This window comes from Amia ocellicauda, chromosome 18 (assembly GCF_036373705.1).
Source record: "Amia ocellicauda isolate fAmiCal2 chromosome 18, fAmiCal2.hap1, whole genome shotgun sequence".
Classification (NCBI taxonomy): domain Eukaryota; kingdom Metazoa; phylum Chordata; class Actinopteri; order Amiiformes; family Amiidae; genus Amia; species Amia ocellicauda.
The window spans coordinates 23,786,455-23,809,158 of NC_089867.1; the positions used below are offsets into that span (position 1 = coordinate 23,786,455).

General features: G+C 44.5%; 1 protein-coding gene across 1 annotated transcript in view; it reads left to right on the forward strand.

Moving 5' to 3' along the window:
• Nucleotides 1-22,704, forward strand: part of rap1gapa (RAP1 GTPase activating protein a) — a 150,672-nt gene that overhangs the window by 37,563 nt on the left and 90,405 nt on the right. The window contains exon 2 of the mRNA XM_066691538.1: nucleotides 2,792-2,835. The gene's annotated coding sequence lies outside the window, so the exon portion shown is untranslated. The remainder of the gene's footprint in view (nucleotides 1-2,791; nucleotides 2,836-22,704) is intronic.

Here is a 22,704-nt window from a genome sequence, read left to right on the forward strand (position 1 = left end):
ATATGACTTACAAAGTGCATCATAAGTACCTTTTAAAAAATTCACAGGAACGGGACATAAATGAAAACCCCAGCACTATTTTCATTGCAATCTGTATCAAGAAAAGAATACTCTCTGTCTAAAACATAAAACTCAGCAGCACAAAGAATGAGATCATCCAGGAAGCAGTTTGCAAACCATTCTTCAGAGCGCTGACATTTAGAAAAGAGAAGGAAAACAGTCTTTAGATGGCAAGAATCCTCTCCAATTAATCAATCAATATATCCATCTTCATTAATCGCCACTCCTTTTTATGGTTAGCTTAATCCTGAGCATCGTCTGAAGGTCTTTTCCTGGCCGGGGGGAGGATACGCAGCAGAGGCCTGACATTACTGGCATTAGTTTCTCTGGTCCGAGATATCTGATCCTCGTGGAAGCGCAGAAGCCCGGTCCTGTTTTACTATAAGGTCACATCTACCTACTTTACCAGAATCGCTACCGTTTTATCAAACCGAGACAGGAGCTGACTAAAAACAGCTCAGGTAAAGCAGCCCCTGTTAAAACACTAACAGATAAGAGAGGAACACAGACAGGGCTGATCATAAAATGTTGTTAGATGTGGGAATTTATCTGCAGTGCATTAAGCAGTCGCAACACTTTTGAAGTCAGATATCTAAGCATTTGTTTCCAGATTAAAGCAATCTAACTGTGCCATGTTATGAATTATACAAAAACAGCGAGTGGTAGGAAGCTCACTGCTATTCAATTCCCAATAAAATCTCTGATCGCTTCCACAAAGTGTAAACATACCTCAAATCATCCATTCCACTCAATAATCCCTCTGTCATTTACGTGACAAATGTGACGATTCAGTTTTTGTGTTTGTCTTTAGGACAACGTATATTGAGACATCTAAGATAAAACGGCTTTGTTCAGTTGTGAAAGATATTTGATTGTCAGACTAATAACGGTTTGTGCCGAGGAGAACTGCAGGAGAGGATAATCCAGTTTCTTAGCCCTGTTTTTGTGAGAAGGAAAGTTTCACACTGTGTTTGTGCTGGTAGATAATAAAAACTTCATCTAATTGTAATTCAGCATGAATAGATTATCTCTGTGCTGCGATTCATTAGTGTGTTTATTATTTTTGATTTTCCTGTTTGTTGGTATTGTGTGTTTGCTGACAGTGAGGTATAGCTTTATATATCTCCACTGGTCCCCAGCATTAAAACTGTCACTCAGGATTTGCCGTCTTAAGCTTCACTTCTAATAACTGAATACTTATCACTAATTAGGAATGTGACTGTAGGGTTCTCGTTATGCATTACTAATGGACCTGGAAGAACTGCACAGATTTGATATTAACAAATTAGAAAATAAACAAATGGTGGACTTGATTATAGTTCACTTATTTATTTATTTCATGTATTACAAATGCTGTCCCCGTTTCGCACCAGGATCTAAATGAATTTAAAATGCTTTGACAGCTTCTGTAGCAGTAATTGGTAAATAATGTACATTAACAATCGGGCGCTGTCAATTCACAACTGCATCTCCTGAACGGTGCTGCTGACACATCTGGTGTCCTGAAGGGAATCTGTTTCAGGCGTGTTCCCGAACAAACCGCTTAGCCTGGCTTTCCACAGACTCTCAAATAAAACACGGAGGCTGCCGATATCCAATAGCCCTAATTGTGTTGAAGTAGGGAATGCTCTCAAGCAGTGATTAAGTTTGGGAGCTCTGCAGATTAGCATCTCTCCCCAGTCAATTGTTTGGTGCACCAGTGGAGTCATGGCTGCCTGAAGCACAATTTATGTATTTATTTTTATTGGAGATCGAATCATGTAAGCCCTGCAGTGAAAGATTGGGTCTGGAGAGCAGGTCGAGCTCCAGAGATGTGGTTTGAGTCTCTCGTGATTGGACCCTTTGTGCAAAACACAGTTGGGTTGCTGGGGTTGGTAGGACGGCATAAATGACATGCTGTTGTTTGTTTTTTTCTGCATTATCGTAAACCAGATCGGTCACCACCATACATTTATGACCGACAAGGAACAGCATGTCCTGTATTCCCCCACTGTCTTAGCCGTGGCCACAGCTGCATCCAGCGCTGTGAGGATTCGAGAAGGTAAACGCATCGGGCTCGCTCACCACCGTACTCTCCCCCCTGTCAATACAGTGTTTTCTGTCAAGAGGCAAGACTTGGGAACGCGAATATCTGAGGATTTTAAGTTACCTTGGCAACTGAGAAAAAAAAAAACGAAATATCGGCATATATATTCCACTCTACGTGTTTGTTTTTTTCCCTTTAACCCCTAATTAAAGCGGGCTTTCGTGTAAGTCAGTGATTTCATTCTGCAGTACTGTTGCTCCAGGACATTTTGCAGGGCTTTTAATGTATCAAATCATTGAGAAAGAATTGAGTGAGAGCATTAACTGTCTGGCTGCAGTCCAGCAACTGGTAGGACAATAAAAATCCTGTATGCATGTGGAGGTTTGACTTATTACACTGCGCTGCGCGTTATCTTTATTGCTCTGGTGTCTATTAACACCCTCAAAATGACTGGGGCTTATTCAAGTCACCTGTATCTGCAGTGCTAATTCTCAGTTCATTTTCGAAGAGTTTGTCTAAGAAATGGTTTCAGCCAAGATCTAATAATCCAACCAAGGGGTCCCAGTTGTTCCGTAATGAACGCAGGATTAAATTCAGGTTAAAGTATTCACTCTGTATCCTGCAGGTATTTCATATTGTGATGTGTGTGGAGACTGTCTTGTTGCCTCAAGTTAAATAAAGCTTTTCTTTTTTCTTCCATTGCAGACTGAAGAAGACTTGAAAGGACAAAGACGCAGAGTCACATAAAAGTAAGATGATGTCTTGCATGATCTCTTGTCAGCATGGAATGATTGGAAACATTTATTTTTAACCAAGTCCTGTTTTTAAAATGCTGTGGTGTTATACAGGGACAAAGCAACTGCATACGATACTGATATTCAGGATAATGGGATTAGATCCAGCTCCCATCCAACAAAATGCAGTTCGTTTGATTTGAAGGCGGGTGCTGAATGTTGTCTGCATTGAAGTCCACTCAGTGAGGTGCTCAAACGGGCAGTTATTCAGCTCCTAGTTCAGTAAAAAGTGCAATACCTGTATATGAGCTTCTGGCAATTGTCATAATGATATTTATATAACACAAACTCTTTTCTGTAGCTGCTGAGTGTTTCTTGTACCGCTGAAAATATTTTAAGACCAGGCTTGAACATATGTTTGACACATGCTTTGCTGTGAATCTCCCGGAGACATTTTAAAATCCACATTAGCATATTAATAGCAAAGCACAAAGTCAGTCTGCCTCGGGGCTTGAACATCGGCAAGCACTCGGCAGATCCCTTCATTGTCAGTCACGGAGACGCGCAAGATAAGTGGAAAATCCACACGTATCTTCTTCCCACTTCAGTCAGAAGCCTAGTTTTCATCTCCGAGCCATCGGTGAGGAATTCGAGATCGCTTTCCCGATCACCGGTCGTGTTCATGGAAAGCAATTATTTGGAACGGCGAATGTCAGGTCAATTGAAATCCATCTCCAGCTCCACTGTGTTGGGATATCGATGATTTGTCTGCAGCTTGATTTTGAGTGTAAATGTCATCACTATTATTCCTCCCAGCAGTGTCCCGCATTTTAACAAGATGTATTTAAGGTTTATCGGCGCATATATCTTTATATAGTTCTACATAAAAATAGTAATTTCTCTCTTCTTTCCACTGGGTCAGTAATCATGGATTAGAGCGCAGGCACAGGTGATCTGAAACCCCCCGTGTCTTGGTGAGAGACTGGATTGTTGAGCTTTACTTTATATTAACGTGCTTTGAAAAGGCTAAGAAATATTTGTCGGTTTTAATTACTTGAAAGCCGGGCCATTGTCAGAATGATACGAACACATTTTAAAATGTGCTTTGACGATATTGGGAAAGAAACGGAGAGCAAGGCACACAGGACAGTCTGTATTTGGGACTTTTTCTGCTCGTGCTGCGTATTCGGCGATGAATGCTTTGGTAGCAGAAGCAGGTAAAGTTCAGGGGCTGTTTCTGTCTTGTAGATCTGAAAGAGGGCAGATTTCCGTCTTGTTTTCTCAATGCCACAGGGTCCTCAACTCTGAAAAGGATCCTTGGTCGAGCATAATGGCTCCTATAGTTATATATAGAAAGTTTTATGTGTTTTCAATTACTTTATTCATTTTCAAATAGGGCCTTGGGGTAGGATACAATCAAAGATCTGGCGACAGCAGAATTAAAGTGTGTCTCTGGCTCCATCAGATCCGATGACCTTTCTGTCATTCTCAGAATCGACGTCTTGGCTTTCAGACTCGCTCACTTTGCTCCAGCAGCCGTCACCGGTCACAGCCCAGCTCGGCACATCTCTTTAAGATGATGGTTTTGAACAAACAAACGAGTGAAAGCCTGTATCTTAGTGTGTGCTTGTTTTGAGAAGTAAAAAAAACTGTGTCACTATGATGGCTAACCACTGAGATCGAATAAGAACATAAGAATATAAGAGTTTACAATCGAGAGGAGGCCATTCGCCCCATCGTGCTCGTTTGGTGTCCATTAATAACTAAGTGATCAAGGATCCTATCCAGTCTGTTTTTGAATGTTCCCACATTGTCTCTTCAGCCACATCGCTGGGGAGTTTGTTCAGATTGTGACGCCTCTCTGTGTGAAGAAGTGTCTCCTGTTTTCTGTCTTGAATGCCTTGAAGCCCAATTTCCATTTGTGTCCCCGGGTGCGTGTGTCCCTGCTGATCTGGAAAAGCTCCTCTGGTTTGATGTGGTCGATGCCTTTCATGATTTTGAAGACTTGGATCAAGTCCCCATGTAGTCTCCTCTGTTCCAGGGTGAACAGGTTCAGTTCCTCAGTCTCTCAGTAGGACTTTCCCTTCAGACCTGGAATAAGTCTGGTTGCTCTCCTCTGAACTGCCTCTAGAGCAGCGATATCTTTCTTGAAGTGTGGAGCCCAGAACTGTCCACAGTATCCAGATGAGCTCTAACTAGTGCATTGTACAGTCTGAACATCACTGCCCTTGTTCTCAATTCTACACTTTTGACAATATACCCTAACCCTATGTTTGCCATTTTTATTGCTTCCCCACATTGTTTGGATGGAGAAAGTGCTCTCCCCCCCCCCCCCCCTTACATCAGAGACTAGCCTCTATGGAGCAATTACCCCTCCGTCACCTGCCCTTGCTCCTGCGTCTGCTTAAACCTGTTGCAATTAAATTCAGGGGTTTTGTGGCTCGCATTAATAATGCCCATTTCTGAAAGAGAAGTCTGCAGCAGCACAGATCTGTACGGATCAGAGGCCAAAGATGTACTTTTGACAGTCTGAAACTGGGGGAATTAATTTTCTGCCCAGTCACGCATTGCAGGATAGAATCAGTATTCTTATCCCAGAGCAGAAAGCCGGTAACATCCATCTGCTATTCTGTATTGGTCTGTTTGTCCTTCTGTCGCGTCGAATGCCACATGCACATCTCTTTTGTTGTGTTGTGGAGCCCAGTGAAGCTAAAAACTGTAGATCACTCGATTTTCATAGTTGCCCTGCCAGCCATTGTTTGTGATAATGACAAATGCTTTCTTTTAATGATTCTTCTCATTCAGGCAGTACTTTAATTCAGATGAGCCAATTAATTTTACCTTTTTATATCATTTTTATGCACTACAATGTTTTCAAAGATCGAGCCGTAACTCATCGGGGAGCTGGCCCCGGGCACATTCCTGTGCAGAAACAATTAAGACCCTTTTAATAGTGTGTGCATATCCACTGTAGCCTCTAGAATATTATTAAACAGGGTAAAATAAAACTATTTTCCTAATTGAGCAACAGCTACTTGGCAGTCGTGTTTCATCCTCCTCTGTGTTGAGATTAGAGGCGAACACAATCCCTTCAGAAACTCATCACATGCACAACACTGCAAAAACAATGCATATCCAGTCACAGATCTGTCAGATATTTGTTTGCTTTGTGTATCTCAAGTGAATATGCAAATCTCCCAGAATTTCATCTCAAATAAAGTCGTGCTCTTGTAATATATCTATATTATTTAATTAGCTTTGTGCTACTGCTTTTATACCTTTATAAGGTACATATTATCTAAGGCATATATTTAAACACAATTATATAAGTAACCTGCAAAAAAATAACATTGCATTGTAATAATGGAGTCCACAAATAAAACCCAAACTATTAAACACTAGAATGTAAGATAATAATATTTGATTTCACACAGACACAAAACCTTGGTCATTATAAAAAATGTGAAGCCTCCCTGCAACTCTGAGGAGGAGTAGGAACAAAAAGCTCAGGGCGATCGAAATCAATCCGGCAGAGATCTGAGCTGCTGTCTTATTAACAGACGCGCATCCTTCACATTTACAGTGGAGACGGACAAATTCAGTCTCAATTACAGGATGAGAGAAAACACAAGCTGTCCTCAGGGTGTTTATTACTGATCCCACGAGGGACTTGAAATCGGAAGTGCGGACTCCAAGCTTTTCTGTTTCACGGCTCTACGTGATGGAAACTTGATTTCCTTGCAGCACTGTTTTTGCCTCCTGATCATTCCTGAGGCATACGTGGTCCTCTGCTTCCCGTATGACGGGGAAAAGAGGGCCCTCGCTCAGGTTTTGTTTTGTGTGCTCAGTCCGTATGAGCAAGTGAGCGGTGAGGCCGGATTCGCGGTCTGTGAGTCAGAAGAGGATCGGGAGCCAGACACTTTTTACTGTGCCATAGTATTACTTCATAAAATGGCACTGATAATTATTAGGATAAGAGCTATGGTGTTTAAAGCCTTTGACAGCCCCCCTCTGCTGGCTGCTGTTGCCTTACTGCAGCAGCGGTAAGGATTCAGAGCATGATCTCACAACGAGGACAGACAGGATGGACTTTCCTGCCGCTCCACACAACTGTATTCCCCCCCCCTATAAAGACTGTATACCGATGGCATGAATTGTTTCAGGTCGGATGTGTGTAACGTAACCTGTGTTCTGTTGAATGTAGGGATTTCCATTCTGTTTAAGAGCAGTGAAAACTGTATGACACACGGGCCTGCTCATACATTCGGTATTCTGATCGTACTGAAATCATGTCAATAATTACGTCTCCAACTCCAGATAAAATCTATTGAGTTACTGCATCTCATGGGGAAGTCATATTTACTCGCCGTCTTCTCTACGCTAAGAGCCGTACAGTAAACCCCGCGATCAGAGTTTATGTAATCTGAGCTGCATAGAGAAATCAGTGGTAGCCCTGTCCAATGTGTTCAGCACGAGGCTATGGAGAACATACTTGTGAGACTGGAAGAGCACTTTATCGGTCTAAATGAATACATATTACCATTGCTGAGCAGCCATAATCTATAGCCTAATATATACATCACATACTTAAATTGAGGGTGGAATACTCGACAGTACGGGCTAAAGAGTCATTGACAGGACCTTTTACTGAGGAGTGACGCGCTGTAACGAGTGGGCTTGCTGGTAGCTGTCACAACCCATTGCTGGTGTTTGTTTGGATGTTTTTCTGTTGAAAGCCTGCAGTGAAAAGTGTTCAAGGAATCCCATGCATTGAGCCGCTGAATGGCTCAGTCGATACTCGTTACTGTAGTTCTGTATCAGTGTAGGAGTGGGGGTGAGTACACAACTGGGGGATAAATACTCATTGATTTTAGAATATGTGTTTACTGATGGTGGGAGAGACCATTCCTGCCCTGTCTTGGCTTTCTGGTCATCATGGGATTCAGCTGACATTTTCACTGGATGTAATCCTCTCTGAAGCCAAACCCAAAATTTAAGAGACACTTTTATATATATACTCTCATACTCAGAGAACCACTCTTTGACAGATGTATTGAAATAGATGACACTAGCATCATTGGTTGACTGTTGTTTATAAGCAAGACTTCCCCACAAGTCCCCTGCATAATTTTCTTCATGAAACTGCAAACAGGGACAGAGAGGTTAACCTCCTATCGTAGTTATCTGTAGGGATATGCTTTTCTGAAACGGACAACGTGTAACCATTGCTCAAAAATTGGTTTCTTTCAAAGACCGAATGAAATGTCAATAACAATTTGTTCTTGGCCGTAGCTCTTTAGACTTTGTTATTTGAGCGCGTGTCCATAATCTGTTGGCCCATCCATTTGTTCAGAGTCTTTCTGTGCTGGGCATGAGCGACCTGTCATTTACAGAAGTTTACAACAAAGGTCATTGTCTTCCAGAGTTGAATGACTTAATGAAGAGCGAATATGCTACTCTTGAGACTATGATCCATCTGTAAATCTGAGCTTCATTTTGTGAGGGTTGTTATTCAAGGGCTGAAGAGAGAACAATCTGTAACTATGTGACCTTGAAGACAGTTAGACGTGTAAATTTATTTTCCTTTTTAGAGCAAATCACTCAACAACTAGTGCATAAAAAACATGCTCTCTTAGCTGTCTTCATTATGGTATCGACTACAGCGTGAGTCACGACGCGGGCTGACCCAGCAACGATCCGGTTACTTCCCTGTCCTCGGGGGGGCTGCCGGGGTGACACGTGAGGGCTCGCTCATTTCCCCTCTAACACACAAAGCTGCTGTCCAGGAACGAGCGCCCCGGGAAGCTGTCACAAGAGCTTCTAGTTCACGGCACACGGAAAAGGCCCATCGCGGCTTCTCAGAAACCCCTGCGCCGTCCCCTACGTCGGCACAGAGCAGAGAGCCACCGCAGGCGGGAGAAGCCACTGCGCTGATGTCAGGGGTGTTCACTCGCGCTGAGCGACACTGATAGAGATGGAGGCCTTTCCTGATATCGATAAAGAAGTAGGTGCATTCAATACAGTATGATGAGGGTTCCACTCGTTAGAGGAAAGTGACAGCGGGAGGGGGACTGAATCAAAACACTGTGCGCTCATTGCTATTCTGTGTTGCATGCAGTTAGACTGCTCTGAGAAATAAAAGTAGAGTCTCTGAACTTCAAACATCCGCCCGCACACAGTGCAAAGCCTGCCGTTTTCTGTTTTAAGCCTGAGCCGGCAGCTCCGTGTTGGACAGGCCAGCTGTAACGAGTCTCTACGGCCGCAGTGGCACTTCCAACCCGCTCGGCACTGTGCACCTGTGACCCGAGAGACTCCTTTCTCAGCTCTCTGCACCTCTGAGCTTCAGATTGAGAGGAAACCTGAAACCTGTGCTGAGACGCGGCGGAGAACGGAGTTTCTTTCATAATGCTTGGTTTGCATGTCGTCTTTAACCAAAGCTAATGCCAATACTAGATGTGTGTATTGTCTGACACCTCATCCTTCACCGCTTTGTTAAAACTACGTGTTATTTTGCTGTTCATAATAATCATAATATAGAAGGGACAAACTCTTTGAAGTAACATGTCAAGATGCATTTTCACACCTTTATGAGCTCTTCCCACAGGGAAATGTGAAAGGGGTCATTTTTTCTGTCTTTTTTGAAGTGCTGTCAGATGAGAACTCGATCAGTCAGTTCCTCTTTGAAAATGGTGAAGGCTAAAGGCTCCAGTCAACACAGGACAAAATGTTTTGGAATTAATTTAGCAAAAAGCCTGTGGTTGATCTCTGTATACGAGATGAAGAACTGACCAGACATTAATAAACATATAGTACAAATAAAATAAATCTGTGAATCACATTCTCTTTTCCATTATCTGTAAACCTGTAATATGTTGCTTTTACTACAGAACTTTATAAAGCTAAACCCACACACTATAAAAATCATTGCTGCCTTTATAAAACCTTTTTTTTCTCAAAAGCTTGGCTAATCTTAAGCATCTGTAAGAAAGTGTGAACTTCTTTGTGTTGTGTATTGCACTACCGTGAGCATTTCCCATTCTGCCTGCTATGAATTGCGCTGAAAAATGCCACTCAGTTCAGAGAACCGTTACCTCATGTACATATCCGCCTATCGGTCCCCCCAGAAGGCTGTGATATCTATTTCACTTATTGACTTAACTACATTACATTATTTTAATTGAATTTACAGTTCCTCGTTACAATTCCATGCAGCCACTGCTCTCGGTGCTAATGCATGCCGGTGACACCAGCGATACAGTAATCGGGTTACACTGTTAAAAGCCCAGTGTATCGGCAGTGCAGTTTTGTCAATACCAGACCCTGGATATCTTATCGCTCGAGGGCTTTCCCTGTGCATTACTGTCTAAACCCATTGTGTGGCAGTGACAGTGTACCGATCTTGACAGTCAAGCTTACAAATGTTATCCTCACACGCTTAATGCACCTGAGAAACTACGCCAATTTACAATTATACGGATTGATAATCGTTCCTTTTTAAAAAGTGGTTTATTTCACCTGTAACATGTATATGCCAGTAAAGCACAATACAGCAGGGGTTGGGATTTCTGACCCATAGACACATGGTTTGTAAGTTCAGGTCTCTATGAAGACTGCTCTCTGTCCAGATCATTTGACCTGAACGCTAACTAGTTCGTCCAGCTGAGAAAATAAGTACTAGCATTCTCTTCGGCTAAATGGATGGGTAAGCGTCAAAGTCTTATGGAGTTATGGCACTGTATGTGACAGCCCTGTGAACCTTTTGTGGGGCAAGCATACTTTTGTTTGTGTATATCCTAGGGCTGTGTTGCATTTTTGTGTTTAATAACCTCTCCTGCAGGCATCAAATGTCCATTGTTTTATTTAAATTGATACGTGTCTGTTTTGAAGCGAAAGAAAGGAAAGCGGTTTATAGTGCGTGGCTCCGTGTTGAATGTTATGAAATTTCATTGGCTTTGTGTTACAGGGTTTCTGTAATGTAAGGATTGCTTTCAGAAAACAGTCTGTCACTCAGGTCTTATTTGCAGTGCACCATATAATTCTATAAAAAGCATGGAATAAAATATAATTCTCCAGGCGGTGCTTAATAGCGTTTTAAACACTGGCACATTTCTTGAGCACCACCGGCACTTCTGACATTTTATTATTATAGCCAGGGGAGAGCTGGAGTGTATGCTTGCATTATGATCGAGTGGCTACAGGCTTTTATCGAGGACGGGCTGTAGTTGGGTTTCAGACGCAGGAAGTTCACAATCGCCACTTCTTCCCTGAGCAGCCTCCCTAATTGCCTGTATCCATCACTGAAACACACGCATGACAGGAAACCCTCCCGGTTGATCAGTGCACAGAGGACGAGAGTGACGCTCCGTGTGCGGATTGAGGGTTTTATTAGGCGAGGAGAAACATCCTGCTGCTATCAGGACTGACCTGAGAGTTCGACACAATTTAATTTGTATGCTAGACTTCAGAAATATGGTTAAAGATCAACCAGATGTTCGTTTTCACATCATCGTTTCTCATTAATGAACTTAACTGTGGCGGCCCAATTAGCAGCTCTCACTCGCAGCCAGTCCGCCTCTCCTCTCCCCTGCGCTCCAGATGAGAGCGGGCCTTCGGCAGCAATGTGCCGCTCGGTCCAGAATTAATTTTGAGGAGACGACATCGTTTGAGGTAATGGTTAGGGATGTGCGTGACAGATCTTTTGACTATCGAGAGTTCAACAGATGTTGCCCACGACTGTTTCAAAATGTGACGTACATTAAATGTGAAATAATGCAATGTGACAAATTTTGCAATTTTTCTGAACTTTTTATAAAATACTTACACAACACAACAATGTTAAGTAGCTAAACATTAGGCTATGTAAAAATACCTTCCTGTTAGAAGACGCACGGAAATGGCATAATAAAAGCAATAAGCAGACCTGTCAGCTCTCGCACATCTTGTCTATTGTCACCATTGTTCTTGGTCGTCAAAATTTCAATTTATCTATAAAGGTTGTGACTATTTTTGATAAAGGTATATTTTGCAATTACAGCTGTAAATGTGTGTTCGGGTTCCAGTACAAATACAAAATAAATACCACAAGCTGGATGTGTGTGTAGCTTAATAATATTAGTGTGTTTGTTGCTCCTCTTTCCTTTTCTGTTATTGCTAGCGTCGCAGAATGGTGTTTGTCTTTTATGTCGGTTAACACACCAGCTGTAGATTTGTAGTCGTTTAATCGCACTGCACATATTATACACTAAACAGTGTTTTAATTTACTTTGTCAGACTATTGCCATGCAGAACCTGAGGAAGCCATTGACCGCGTTCTTGTAGCACAGATTTCCGCGGATCTGCAGAATTTCACCGATCCCATCGCAAATCCGTGCTACACCAAAGGTATGTTCTAGTTTATCCAATCACAAGAAATAACAAATCCCACCCTCACATCAGTCTTCATTAGAGCTAATTGTCTCCAAATGCAGGATGCAAACTTTGCCACTGATGTGTGTGCCCCCTCCCCTGTATAGTTTTGTTTTCTTCTCATTCATTGACTGCAGTGGAATGAAAACACTTTAAATACACCATTACAACACATGTGACAGCTATTACTTAATTTCATTGGTGGCTCAAGTGTCGTCTCAAGCATCTTACAAGTTGATACAGCCTCTTGGGTTTATGATTGGATTGTTTACAAAAGTCCAAAATGCTTCACAGATCTCACCTCTTTTCATTTCAAAGTGCACCAGATTGATGCATTTAACTGTTCAAATTTTCAAAATGTTCTCCCGGGGGGGCATGTCCCCGGACCCCCTAGAGAGTGTGGTGTCCCCTCACCACAGTTTCCAAAAATCCTGTGGGAAAGACTGCACATCTAGTTATAAATTCACGAGTATGGCGCCAGAAGATTAGAAATGATCTCAAACCCCAATGAGGTGGTGTTTTTGAAATTTAATTCAATTTATTTCTGGCTGTGAGGTTTGAACAGAATAAAGGAGGAGACAGGTGCTTATCTCAGGAGTCACAGACGGGGCTGTCAGCTGTCTCTGCAGTCTCCACCCGGCCCAGGCGAGGACGGGGGGATGAGAACGAACTGCTGCCGCTCACTCATAGAAGGCAGTCGAACCTCAGCCCTCCTCAGGAGAAGAGCTGTGTGTTTTAAACCAGTGGCCAAAGTGTCTGATGACTGTAGATTAGCTCTCTGTCTGTCTGTCTGCATGTCTCTCTCTCTCCCTCTCTGAACTCCCTGTCAGAGGACTAGTCTTTCTCTCTCTCTCTCTGTTTCCTCTCCTTCCAGCCTCGTCTCCTTCAGTTATCTATCTCTGTTGCTGTTTTTACGAGAAGTTACTCTTTAGACAAACAATCATCTCACGAAATAGCTTCAGATGTGCCAGGTGTGAGCAGCGATTTGTTTTCCCTTCCTTTCTCGGTGTGAAAACTGCTACAGTATGCTGCTACGGGCGAAGCTTTCTGCTTTCCAGGCATCACTTCCAAGTAAACAACATTTAACATTTCCACTATTTGTGCACAACATCATTGATCATTTTAAGGAGGCAGCGACTCAAGGTGGCTGGATAAAGCAAGGAAAAAACGTCCTGCTGCATTCTCGTAGAATATAAACTGCTGCCACCAACCTGATAAATAGCTGTTCTCAGTTAAACTGTGCTGTCTTTTAAATATTTCTATTTAAATCAAAAGGTCAGTCTCAGTAACATACACACTCTGCTACTGAAACTGCGATGTGTATAAATGGGTGTAAATGGGACAATCAGAACTTGAAATGGCAGCTGATATTAAATCCCAGGTATTATACTGACAGATAGAAGAGAAGATTGTCTTTTTTCAAACTATGTGGCATATGACGGTATATTAGATACTGCTGGCTATTACAGTGTCATCATATGATACGCTTTTAATCTCTCTCTTATAAAGTACATCCCCAGCTATGAACGAGTTAAACTGCCATTGATTTCTCCCAGCTTCCTGCCCAACCTCCGCAGACGCTCATTCTCTAAATGGTTTAGGACTGTCTAGGTGGATCTGAAAGGCTGGTGTCTGACCTACCTTCAATCTAATTTGCGGTAAAAGGTTTTATATATCGTAGTGCCGCCTGGCATCGCACTCTTGCTGCTCGGCTGGATTGTTTCGGTCTCCGCTCTCTGATTTGAAACGCGTCAACGCAGGGAGCCAGGCAGCGGGAGTTAAGTGTTTCAATCGGGCTCTTCGGCGTCTGGAGGTGGAGGCAACGTTGTGGCGTTGAAGGTCTGCTCGGCTGTGAAGGTCTGAACGTCTCCTACCCTCTTCTGTCTAAGGTTTGTGTGGAAATACTGGTTTTGTTTTGCAGCCGGGTTTCAGACGCAGTGTAGGGACTTGGCTCAGTTGTGTCCTTGTCTGCAGATCTGTATACTGTGCAAAAACGTTGTATCCACAGACGCAAAATAGTGTAATAAATATAGGATAGGAAAAAAACAGATTGTCAGAGGGGAGTGCATGCAGATGTGGAATCCTGTTTTGATCCACAAGCTCAGGTGCTTATTGAGGTGAAAAACATTGTAGCCAACATCACAGTCATGCTTGGCTTTGCTCAGACCCACGTTGTGAAGAAATGTGAAGATGTTTTCTCAGCTTCTGTATGATTTATCAATAGGATCAGGTACCATTTCAGACAGTTTGAGATGCTTAACAGTTGCATCATGTAAAATAAAGAGTCCTCTCGCTCTACTTCTCTGTTATTTGTCAAATCTAAGCACTGTCAAATCCGCCCTGTGTTTTGCCATTAACTAATGGAGTGATTTCAAAAGCTGTGTAATCTTTAGGCATTTACCAAAGCAGGAGTGACTTTTCCTAACCGGAGGAAAGTACCACAGCTTTTAAACTCTGAACAGTTATGCTGTGCAGTACTTTAAAACGTGAAACCTTCCATCAGTAACCGCAGACACATGTACAAAATAATAATAATCCTAAAGTGGTCTGATCATTGACAGAACCACCAGTGAAATAAACACAGAAGAAGAACTTAAAAGGCTACCTTTTTGTGTCTCTTCACTGTTAGAGGCTCAGTCACCTCTGGCAAGGTCTGCTAAAGGAGTCCGAACTCGGAGCTGCACAAATCCCAATACAGCCGTGCGACTGGCGGGCCCATCGCTCTTCCCTCGCTCACCATGTCTGCAGTGTTTGAAACGGACGATTAGGTGTTCCCGTGTCGGCCTGGCCAGACTCGGCAATTTCCGAGCTCTTTGATGTCTGATGGTAATCTTGACCTTTTCTGCTCTGTCTGTAGCCATGCTCGTCTGTTAGCAGACCTTTCCATGCAAAAAAATAAATAAAAAATAAAGAGCATTCCTTGATATGCAAAACGAGTAAACAGTGTGCAGCTTATCGGATACAAGCAAGCATAGTAATTACAGTTTTAGAAGCAGTGGCGTTCTTATCTCCTGGTAAAGGAGGCTTGTCTTTAGCTGACTGCAGACACTTTTACTTTGCAGACCAGCTTATAGACATTGATGAGGAGCAAAACTCCAAACCATGTCGCCATTGGCATTTTTACTATTTAGTCAAGGTATATTGTGTATTCCATCCCCAGGTTCATAGACTCAGTCTAATTCAAATTAAACTAAAGACAGCAAGGTTTATTTATGATAAACAAACACGGACCGTCCTGCCACACGTCTGCTCGGGAAGCCCATTCTTTGTGTCATGCTGTATTGATGTGTCTGTTCGCCGACTGGATTTTAAATGCATTCACACGATGGAGTGAAGCAGACTGAGGCCTGAAGCAGACCACGGTGCCTTACGGGCTAAGCTGTGTAGACAGAGAGTTATTAGTCTTGGGTGATTCTTCAGTGTTGTTGGAATTACAAACGAGAACCTAAAGAGAAGCTGGGAAATTGTTCACCACGCACAGCTCTGTCAATGTCAGAAAGAAACAGACCTCTATGCCTTGCACAGATTACAAGGATGGACTGGCCAATCTGTAGGCTATAAAATGAGCAAAACATCCTTTTGCACCGGCACATCTGTTTGCTGGCAGCATCCCTGGATGTCTCGCTGCGCCTCACTGGGGAGCTGTCCACAGTCCTGAAGCACCTGCCGCTCCTCCCCTCTCCCCTAGAGGGCAGTGTAACAGTACGGCACACTTTGACTTCTGTTTCATACTGAGCCTTGTAGAAAACGGAAGGCATTCATGGAAGAAGTATCTTTGTATTGGTAAGCTTATATAAATGCAGAAAGCACCATTTGTTACCAATATATATATATTTTTTACAATGATAAGGACATATTCCTTTGGCTAATAATTATAAAATGGCCCAATCAAGTTGGAAACCGATGCATATGTATTTCTGGGCCCTCTTCGAGCGTCACTGTACATTGTGTTAACGTACTCTTGATTTTATAACACAGTAAATAAACTTATACAAATATACATTGACCAATATGGAAAGTTCTTTGTGTATACAGTTTATCCAGAGGCTAAAACATAATCCAGGGACCTGCTGGGACGTATCAAATATACATCTGCATTGATCTCTTGTTCCCTGCGCTGTATAGATGTGGGCAACAATAATCTGTACCGGACCGTGGGATGTCACTTACTACAGAGGCTGGCCGGTCACACACACACACACTGTTCTTGCACGGCTGAGATGCCTGCTGGCTTCTAATCCTCTCCCGGCCCGAGTGATTTCATTAGCCTTGTGATTGGATTGACCAACGCTAAGCATGTCTCTACAGGCCCCACAATGCATCACACTGAACCCAGAGGGCTGACATTCTCTCCCTGTGTACTGACACACATTTTAAAATGAGAATAATAACTCTGCAGTTCTGTTAGATATTAAAATAAAAACCTGATCCTAATGCTGTGTTTCACGCAGTGCCTACATTGTCTCGTGCTGCAGTGTTCGACACTTTGAAGAAGAAGAAGAAGAAAGTCTGTAAGCAGCTCCTGGTCCCTTCTGCCCTCATCACTGCAGACCTATGTGCTCGTATTCAGGCAGGCGCTCACAGGGAAGATGGGGGGTATATTTTGTCAGGTGGTTTTGAGGAATATTACACTGACCACACCGCAGGTCATGTGTAAGAGCAAGTCCCACAGTATGACAGGAAACCAGCGAGGGACATCTTCGCGTATTCAAGAGATAGTGTATTCTCTTTATAAAGTAAAGGGCATCTCAGCTTTCAGAATAAAAACATACCCTGCATTGAAATTGTAATAGCGTAGACTTTGATGTGCACTTATGTACATCTGCTTCTGAATACTGGCCTCCTTATAACAAAACGGGCTGTACCTGAGACTAACTCAAACAGTGTGCTTTTACTTGCTGCACATTCTCTGAGATCGGCACTGTTCCCCCCGTTGCCTCCTGCAGTAGCCCTGAGGAATGGCCCTGTCCAGACCTCATCACAGCAGAGAAATATCCCCGCAGCTCCCTCTCCGCTTAATATCTCCTCCTCCCACGGATTCATATGGCATGGTGGCTGATTTAGAGTCCAGCCGTGCCTCTTTAAGACATCGTTAGGGGAGAGTTATTGGTCTTAGTGCCTGGCACGTGTGGAGGCTGCCATTGCCTTGGAGAGGTGTTTCAGTGTTATCTCCCAAACAGCCAGCTCTGCTCGTTAGTTGACACCAGGGAGTCCCACTGCCAATGAACCAGTCTCCTGGACCACATAGATGGCATTTCCCCCTTCGTTGTTATCCTTTTCCTGTTTAATTCCCCTTAATACTCCTTTAGTAGCTCCTTTGCCCAACTGCGAGACTATATATGGCAGGAATCCTTCACAGTCTGGTTGTTATGAGGAGCCTGCAGTCGTTCACTCCTGCCCTGAGTCTAAGTGGTGTGTTGGCAGAGAATGAGGCACCCATCGCATCGCCAAGGGAGAGGCTGCCATTGCAGATTAGGCAGGGACCCTGTAGTGAAGCATGATGCTGGCATTGCACGGGATAAACGGAGTTATATAAAAGCAGTGCTCGTCTGCAGTCCTGTTATTGGACTGTGAGGCCCCTTCCCCTTTGATGCGTATTCCCAGAACATGCACAGGACTCCCATCCCCTCTGATCCCATGCTTTCCCCCACAGCCTGGCCCTTGTCTTACATTCCTTTATTTTTGTTTGAGGGCGCAATGAACGCGTGAGAGAGTCCCTGCTTCAATGGACCGCGAGTCTGGGTCCCCCGAGGACAGGAGAGGGAGGAGAGCAGGCGTCTGTGGTGGAATTGGCTCCCTCTCCTCGTCTCTCTCTCCCCCGTGCGCTCCAGTGCCTCTCTCGGTCTCTAGCAGCCCTCATGCCTTGCAGGTAGGAGGCGGTGTGAATCTCCGCTGTGCCTCCGAGCCCCGCTCCCCACTGTCGCTGTGAATAATGAGTTGCACCCAGAGATGCAGCGGGAGGCGCGTGGAGCCATTCCTCCGCACTTCAGACTCGGATGTGTGGCTGAGGCACGCTGGCTGCTCCCCTCAATGCAGACCCGTTTGCAGTCCAATCTCCCCGGCGGTCTGCGACTTACCAAGCGAATCACTGCCTTCTTGGCCTATTGTTTGGGGCTCAGGGGCTTCCCTTGTGCAGGATACATGTGGATACTGCCCTCCCAATTCCCACCTCATCATGCCCACTGAAGAGTGGTCTCTCCCTCCTCTGGAGGAAGGAAAAATACGGTTTCCACAGTTAGAAGAACCCTGGCAGGGTTTAGGCCAGCGATGGAGAAACTGCCAAAAGACTGTCTCCTCTCCCTCAGCTCACAGTGCGTACTCTAGGCACGCAGACACCACACCGTTAGTCTGTGACCTTTCCTTCAGCACTTCTGTGTCAGTTTATTTCTGACCTACAACCAAATCAAATGATTGAAAACTGAGCGTGGTATCAAAACATCAAATAAAGTTAGTCAATTCAAAGATGGATACGGTTATTAAATTTATTTCACATCAAATGTGTCGATTAATTTAATGGGAAACCAATTGCATCATAGTATGACCTTGCAGAATATCCTTTTCTGAACACATGCATGGCCTGCTGTTACTCCCCCTGGTGGCTCAATACAGTACATATCCCACCCCAGCCTGGTCCACCCTGCTACCAAGCCATCTCAGATACGTCTCCAGAACTCTCTGAAGACCCGTTCTCCCCACACACAACCTCATCGCTGCTTCTAGTGTATAAAGCCAGTATAAACCTTTCACACAGGCAGGGGAACAATGAAAGTCAATATGCCAGCTGTGTGTTGCTACTTAACAGTCCTTAAAACCCAGCTGTGATTCCGATACGGCACAGAGTGAACTGTAAGCAGACTGTGCCACTGCGGTGCCCGAATCTGAATCAGTGGAAAGCTGCTCTGCGCGACCCGCAATGTGACGTTCGCCCACTTCTTCCAGTGTCTCGCAGGGAATCAGTAAACTACCCTCCCATTGACCTGTAATGTGAAATGTAAATGCACTAGCACCTGAAAAGCTAGGACATTGTTTACTGTTGTATGTCTGTATGACAGTTAGGTGTGGCGCTTATTTATTCTCCTATAAAGTGAGTGAGACAGCTTCTCGGTTTGAGGTGTAGATTTGAGAGTAACTGCTGCGTCTCTCGGCTGCGTTGTATAATTCTTCATTATCGGCACAGGCTGCTCAGAGCGGGCCGTGCGCTCTCTGACCCGTCTCGTGTCCCGCGGTGTCAGGAGAGGCAATTACATGGCCCAGCGTGACACCTCAGGGCCGCCACCAAGCTGCAATAACTCAGCAGTGTGTAAGAGTCCTACTTGGGTACTAATACTAGGAATTCTTGAACCCGTCTTCACAACAGCGGTAGGTTCACCATGGAGGAATGAAGATTGCATTCCAAATGTCAAGTCTGTTATTATTTTCTGTGTGAGGGCTCAGTGTAAGTCACCGTGATACTGTGGTCGAAGAGGTGTCCCGTGATCTCACTGCGCTCAGAGGTTCTCCTAATAAATCCCACGGCTGGAAGTATTTGTTCACAAATTGTCCACCAAAAAAAAACATTACATTCATCAGATACAGTGGATTCTGGAGCTTTTTGGAGAGGCTGAACTGGCCCATTTTCCCCTGGTCTCCCTGGGTGTCCAGCAGGGGGCAGTGTTACACCAGAGAGGGTGTCTGCCCCGTCCCTCGCTCCAGCTGACTTCCTGTGTGCTTGACATTGACATTGATATTCCAGGGGACGGACTAATGTTCGCATAGGTCGCCGATGAAATTAATCGGCAGGTCCGAGATCAAGTGCCCCAGGGCTTTTCTCCAGCACAGAAACATCAATCAGTACTAATTACGGGCCTGCGTGGCGGGGGCTGGTGTGTGCTGATGTGCTAGACTGAGAGATGCGTCTCTGACAGTATCTGCTGGCATCGCACATGCTGCCACCATCTCTAGTACTGTTAAGTATGACTGCCGCTGCTAATGATAAAAACAGACTTTCGTGAAGCTGCAACAGGAGGGCATGGATTTAGTGTTACTATAGCAGAAACACACAACTACCTCTTCCTGTCTGTGTGTCCCACGACATTTAAAACCGCAGCTCAATGAAATGTAAGGCCTTCCTCCTCTCTCCTGCGAGCCTAGAACCCCAAAATCGGCGCGTTTGTCTCCAGGGGGCTGGCGTTGCGATCGATTGTTGAGACAACCCGTCGGCACAAGTGTTTCTACTGAGAGATGCATCCATCAGACGTCCAGTTGTGCAGCGAGACGAGGGGGGGACTGTAATAACTCTGAAGATCCATTAAAACAGAAATAGATCTTCTCTCTGGCACGGCGGTCGATGGCTGGGATGAGGCGCACACCGCTGTCCTGAAATCTCGCAGATGAATATTTATAGCTGGCTTGTAAAACATGTACCCAGTTCTAGGTTACAGAGACAACTGTCTCATTAGAAAGTTAAAAATGCGGTTGATCCAGCTGAGTTTTATTGGTCTGCCACCGTTGGTTTTAATATTTTACACCCTGCTGGAGCTCTTGAAGTCTTTTCTTTTTTTGTAGCTGAGCCCTAAGCAACACAGACGTCTACAAAGCAGCAGCAGTCAGAACTGAACATCTAACCTGTAGCTACCAATGCTAGAAAGTTAGAAGGTCGCGTTCTCCATTTTCTGATCTACATAGCCGCTAACTCCTCAGTCAGTTAAACATTGAAATAAATGTGTACTTTTGAACTAAGTTGAATTATTTTGGCCTAACGAGAGAGCTGTTTAATATGTAGAACAGTAGAAATGTTCTCTCCGCAGGCGAAAAGAAAAAACGAATGTGAACGGATAAAGTTAGAAGTTGCTTGTGTAGAAGTTTACAAAGAAGCGTTTCTGTATGTTAATTCAGTGTACGTATTTATTCAGTTATTCAGTTTTGTATTGTCGATTTATAGCATTTCTAGCCTGTGCCTATCTGCAGTAAACCCAGCTGAGACTGGCTCTGGGTTGTATTTGTCATCTCAGTTAAAGGGCACTTCCAGCATCAGCTCAGAGGGGGTCCTGAAATCCAGTTTTTTTTCTTGCAGTTAAGCGCTGTACTAAGACCCAGGGGCTGCTTTTCTCTGTGGGTATAACCTGATAATCTCCCCCCCACAGTCTGCTCCGGGATGTAAACAGCAGAATAAAAACAAGCAGATTATTTTCCAAAGCAGTTCTTCACCGGTTCTCAGTCTGCTCCATGACGGTAACCGCCCACTCAGACACGCGTGTGGTCGTTGGTCGTGGTTATATGTGGTTGACTTTTAGCTCTGGAAATGGGAGAAGGGTGTCCGTCTGCAGATTTTGAACACAGATGTTAGAGAGTTCACAGATGTTCGAGTGCGGCCTGGGACAGGACTGCAGCCATCGGGAAGGAGAAAGGAAATGCACTTTGTTAACAAGCACTCTGCTCTCACTCTCTCCACTGTCGCACACAAGCAACATGTGGAAGTGTGTGTTGAGAGGCAGGGGCTGTAATTGTGATTAATTCACAGGCCTGAAAGGTGAATGTGGTGCAGTTTAGGGAGGTGGCACTCTGAACACCAGCAGTCATTGGGTTGGTCTGCAGCCGGAACAGCGGCTGCCTTTCATTGGATTGAATTCACCAAACATGCGTAAAAAACTACCTCAATTAACTTTCACTTATGAGAACCGGCTCATTAAGCAATTAACTTTCTGTCGCCGGTCGTTTAATCATTTATTTTCCTTGACTGCATGCAGTGTGACATTCAGAATTGCCGTGTGTGTGCGCGTGTGTGTGAGTGTGCTCTTACTGACACTAATCCTTAACAGAAACACCATTCCCTCTCTATCTTGCATTGTGTCTTGACCTCGCCTACCAGATTCTTGCGGTAGCAGCTCGAGTCTCCATCACACATGAGGGGGCGGAACCAACAGTAATCTGTGGTTCATTGGTGCTGGGGCAGCTCGGCGGGGGGGTGCGTGTTGTGGATGGTTAGCTGTGTGGGCTCTGGGAACAAACCCCTGCTTGATCCAGCGCTGCGTGTCTGCGAGTTACACACTGGGAGAGGGCATGGAGTGGGGGGACCCGAGAGAATAGCCCAAACAACACGGCATTCTTCGCCCCCTCGTGCCTAATGACTCTGGATGTCGGTCTGATGCACGGTGATGAAAGGACACAGTGTGAGGAGGCCTCTGTAGGTGCCGACCTTGGGGGAAGATTTGAAACCCACCAGGTATGGATGGAGGCGCTTCCAGACTTTGAAAGATGTCAAGTGCCCGATCCTCAGCCTCCTGTGGTCTAATTGAACTCACTTCTGCGCCGGATTGCTGAGGGCCTCGTTAGCTCGGTCACTTCCAGTCGTTAATGACATTGGATGGTCGACTAAAGATTTGTTTGAACTGCTGACCTGCCGTCTGTGTGGCAGCTTATCAGCACTAATGGGAGAGGAGATGGCTGTGCTGAAAGAGACGGGAGATCAGCTGGGCCCATCTGATAATGATCCGGCCCCCT